The sequence below is a fragment of the Nerophis ophidion genome, linkage group LG19 (genome assembly GCF_033978795.1).
Source record: "Nerophis ophidion isolate RoL-2023_Sa linkage group LG19, RoL_Noph_v1.0, whole genome shotgun sequence".
Lineage (NCBI taxonomy): Eukaryota > Metazoa > Chordata > Actinopteri > Syngnathiformes > Syngnathidae > Nerophis > Nerophis ophidion.
The window spans coordinates 31,494,332-31,499,331 of NC_084629.1; the positions used below are offsets into that span (position 1 = coordinate 31,494,332).

A 5,000-nucleotide genomic window follows, 5' to 3' on the forward strand; every position below is an offset into this window, starting at 1 on the left:
TGGTGCACAAACACTGGACTGTGCCAATGTTAGAGTCCAGTCGACTTTAGAACAAACATACGCAACGCCACTATCTTTATGCAGCACCAAATCAATGTACAAACCCCGTTTCCATAAGATTTGAGAAATTGTGTTAGATGTAAATATAAACGGAATACAATGATTTGCAAATCATTTTCAACCCATATTCAATTGAATATGCTACAAAGACAACATATTTAAAGTTCAAACTGATAAACGTTTTTTTTTGCCAATAATCATTAACTTTAGAATTTGATGCCAGCAACACGTGACAAAGAAGTTGGGAAAGGTGGCAATAAATACTGATAAAGTTGAGGAATGCTCATCAAACACTTTGATGAATCACTGTCATTGGCTAACAACACACAAAGTTATTGGGTGTGTTGTGTACTGTCTTCATTACGTGCTAAAAGCCAGAAGAGGGCGGCATGTAATGCTTACAACAGATTGCAAAATTGGTGCATCCAGGAAAAGGTTGCACCAACCCCTTTGATGTTAGGATGTCTTAAGACATGTTTTACTAATAATAATAATGCATTTTATTTATAATGCATTTTATTTATAATGCACTTTAATTTTCTTGAATCTCAAAGTGCTACAGAAAAGTTATAAAGCAGAATTTATAGAAAACCTTTTAGCTGAATGCTCTTTTAAAAAGTTTTGTTTAAAACACTAATATTGTAGGTTATACTGGAAGATAACTGGCTGGTTTGTATGTTAAATTAAGGCCATTCATTGTCAATCTTCTGCCTTATTCTGGTCAGAGTGCACACTCCTGATTGCAAAAACAGCTTTGTTGTCACAGCGTGGTCGAAAAAACCCCACAATCACAGCGCTCGGAAATTTGTTATTTAGTTTCAAAGATTAATTTACTCTTATCGTTTTGACTTTCGATAAAAGCAACCCCCAAGAATATGTAATACAATATACATTCTCGTCAATTTACATCATACCATGCCTGGTTTGAGAGTTAACTTTTTGTATGTAACTTCACAGTAAAGACCGATCATAGCCATCCATCCATTTTTCTTCTGCTTGTCCCTTTTGAGGTCACGGGAGGTGCTGGAGTCTATCTTAGCTGCATTCGGGCGTTAGGCAGGATACACCCTGGACAAGTCGCCACCTCATCGCAGGGCCAACGCAGATAGACAGATAACATTCACACACTAGGGACCATTTAGGGTTGCCAATCAACCTATCCCCAGGTGCATGTCTTTGGAGGTGGAAGAAAGCCGGAATACAGTCCGGGGAGAAAATTCAAACTCCACACAGAAAGATCCCGAGCCCAGGATCGAACCCAGGACTTTCATATTGTGAGCCACATGCACTAACCCCTGTTCCACTGTAGCCACATTGTAAAAAAAAAAATAATGCCATGATTTCACTGAATTTTTACACATAAACCGTAATGGAAATGTTCTACAACATTATAACAGATGATAGTAAAAATTAAGATACCCTTATATTTCACAGTAAAATACTGTAAATGTTACTCTGAAATCATCAAAAATGATCAGCTGGTAATTTGCTGTGAATTTACAAGAGTGATGTATGGTGGCCGGAGGGGCCATAGGCGCCAACTGGCAGCCACGCTTCCGTCAGTCAACCCCAGGGCAGCTGTGGCTACAAATGTAGCTTACCACCACTAACATACTTGCCAACCCTCCAGATTTTCCTGGGAGACTCCCGAATTTCAGTGCCCCTCCCAAAAATCCCCCGATGCAACCATTCTCCCGAATTTTACCCGAAATCCACCGGGATAACAATATTGGGGGCGTGCCTTAAAGGCACCTTTAGCATCTTCCACAGCCTGTCGTCACGTCTGCTTTTCCTCCGTACAAATAGCGTGCCGGCCCAGTCACATAATATATGCGGCTTTTACACACACATAAGTGAATGCAAGGCATACTTGATCAACAGCCAAACAGGTCACACTGAGGGTGGACGTATAAACAACTTTAACACTGTTACTAATTTTATATATAACATATATATATATATATATATATATATATATATATATATGTATATGTATGTCTTGATTGGATTATCCAGAGAATAGTGCTCGATACCGTGGTAGAGCGCAATATGTAGGTGTGGGAAAAATCACTAGACTACTTCATCTCTACAGAACTGTTTCATGAGGGGTTCCCTCAATCATCAGGAGATTTCAATGGAAACATTCACATACAATGGTTTATATAGGGCACAGAGTGGGTGGGTACAGGCAGGCTTAGGGTGTTGGCATTGGCTCATGTGTTACCTAGGAGGTGTTTCCGTCTGTGGCGGCATGTTGAAATGATTTCACTGCGCTTGTTGAGGGATGACAGGTCTGGGTGAGATATAATAAACAGTTTCTCTTTTAAGCATTGGTTGCATCTTTTATTACCCCTGTTGTAAGGTGTGCTGGATGCAAGAATTTGCCATCTTATTGAATATTCAACATTATTGTCTTTGAGGTTCCAAATGTGCTTGCTGAGTTCTGTAGAATTCCGCAAAGTCTGGTTTCTAAAGGAGGCTTTGTGATTATTCCATCTGGTTTAAACGCTCCTTCGGTTAATCCAGATGGAATAATCACAAAGCCTCCTTTAGAAACCAGACTTTGCGGAATTCTACAGAACTCAGCAAGCACATTTGGAACCTCAAAGACAATAATGTTGAATATTCAATAACACGGCAAATTCTTGCATCCAGCACACCTTACAACAGTGGTAATAAAAGATGCAACCTATGCTAAAAGAGAAACTGTTTATTGTATATCACCCAGACCTATCATCCTCAACAAGCGCAGTGAAATCATTTCAACATGCCGCCACAGACGGAAACACCTCCTAGGTAACACATGAGCCAATCACCACACCCTACGCCTGCCTGTACCCACCCACTTTGTGCCCTATATAAACCATTGTATGTGAATGCTTCCATTAAAATCTCCTGATGATTGAGGGAACCCCTCATGAAACAGTTCTGTAGAGATGAAGTAGTCTTGTGATTTTTCCCACACCTACATATATATATAATATATATATATGTATATATATATATATATATATATATATATATATATATATACATATATATATATATATATATATATATATATATATAGTCTACAAGCTTACCCGAGACTCCTGGGGAGGTTGTGGAGACTCATCAGGGTAGTGTGGCGGAGGGGGAAGGCCGCCAAGCAGTGGCATAATCACAGGGTGCACCATATCAGTGGCACAGTTCCCCTAGCAATGAACATGCTGGTCAAGGCAGCAGAAGTGGAATGCAGGGGTCCGAAGTCCAGTTCCGGCTTTCGACAACCTTCGATCCGAGCCTTCATGGATGATCTGACTGTTACAACATCAGTGACAGGGTGCCGATGGCTCCTCCGCGGACTGGAAAGGATCATCACATGGGCAAGAATGATGTTCAAGACAGCCAAGTCCAGGTCCCTGGTTTTAGAAAGGGGAGTGTGACGACTTCGTGGCATAGTGATGCCAATGGTGCTCTTCCTGGATGCAGTCGGGCAACGGACACAGCGAGGAGGTAAGAAATAAGGATTTATTTAACTAAAAAACAGACTAACAACAAAATCACTGGGTACCAAAAGACAAAACAAAGAGCTACTAGCATAAGAGCTAGGGGGAACAAAAGACGGCTAAGCGCGGTAGCATTATCGAGAACACAAAAATGAAACAAACAGGCTAAGCGTAGAACCTAGCAAGTCCAAACATCAAAGTACAAACGTCACTGGTTGCGTGAAAGCAAACACTACGAGGCCAGGCCGAGAAAACGAAAAGGCAGGTTGTATAGGGTCTCTAATGACAACAGGTGTGCAAATAAAGGCAGGTGAACAAATCAAGTCGCCATGGTGACAAAAAAAAATCAGGAAGTGCACAAACAAACTCAAAACTCTAAACCACAAGCGATCCGTGCCGCGGATCGCAACAGGGAGAGACAAACACCGCTTCAGCCTGGATGGAGTCCCCATACCATGAGTGTAAGAGAAGCCTGTGAAGAGTCTGGGGAAGATATTTGACAGCACCCTGAAGGACCAGGCAGCAGTGCAGTCAGTGGACACGTCAGCCCTCCCCGGGAAGTTCAAGGCTTGGATATACCAGCATGGCATCCTGCTGAGAATCCTTTGGCCGCTGCTCATTTACAAAGTCCCAGTAACCATTGTGGAGGGCTTCGAATTCAACATCAGTCAGCACCTGTGTAGGTGGCTGCGCTTGCCGAAGAGCCTAAGCAGCATCGCCCTGTATGGGCACACCAACAAGCTGCAGCTTCCCTTCACCGGATTGACCGAGGAGTTTAAAGTCACCAGAGCCAGGGAGGTGTTACTTTACAGAGACTCATCTGACACCAGAGTCTCCTCTGGTGGCATCAAGGTCCGAACTGGGAGGAAGTGGAATGCACAAGAGGCCGTCGACCAGGCAGAAGCAAGGCTGAGACATGGCGTCTTTAGTAAGTGCTGTGGCAGTAGGACGAGCTGGCGCTACGACAAAGCCCAGGGTCGAAAGAGACGGCTGATGGTGTAGTGAGAGATCCATGCAGAAGTTGAGGAGGATCGTCAGAGCAAGACAGTGGCCATGCGCCAGCAAGGAGCCTGGACAAATTGGGACCCGCATCTACCCGGAAGATCACCTGGACAGAACTTTGGAAGTCAGAACCAGCAAGACTCAAGTTCCTGATCCAGTCAGTGTATGATGTCCTCCCAAGTCCATCTAATCTTCATTGCTGGAGGCCAGCAGAAACACCTGAATGTCCATTGTGCAAGGCACGGAGTTCTCTGGAACACTTCCTGAGCTTCTGCCCTAAAAGCCCTGGTAGAGGGGAGGTACATATAGCGCCACAACCAGGTGCTGAAGGCAGTAGCAGACACCATTGGCACTGGAATCCAGCAGAGCAAACACCAGCTCCCAGTAGGGCATAACATCTCCTTCGTCAAACCAGGGGAAAAACCACAGGCAGGACGTAAGGCCCAACCC

At 43.6% G+C, this 5,000-nt stretch overlaps 1 protein-coding gene across 4 annotated transcripts in view; it reads left to right on the forward strand.

Moving 5' to 3' along the window:
- Window positions 1–5,000, forward strand: part of si:dkey-100n23.5 — a 330,394-nt gene that overhangs the window by 79,997 nt on the left and 245,397 nt on the right. The window lies entirely within an intron of this gene.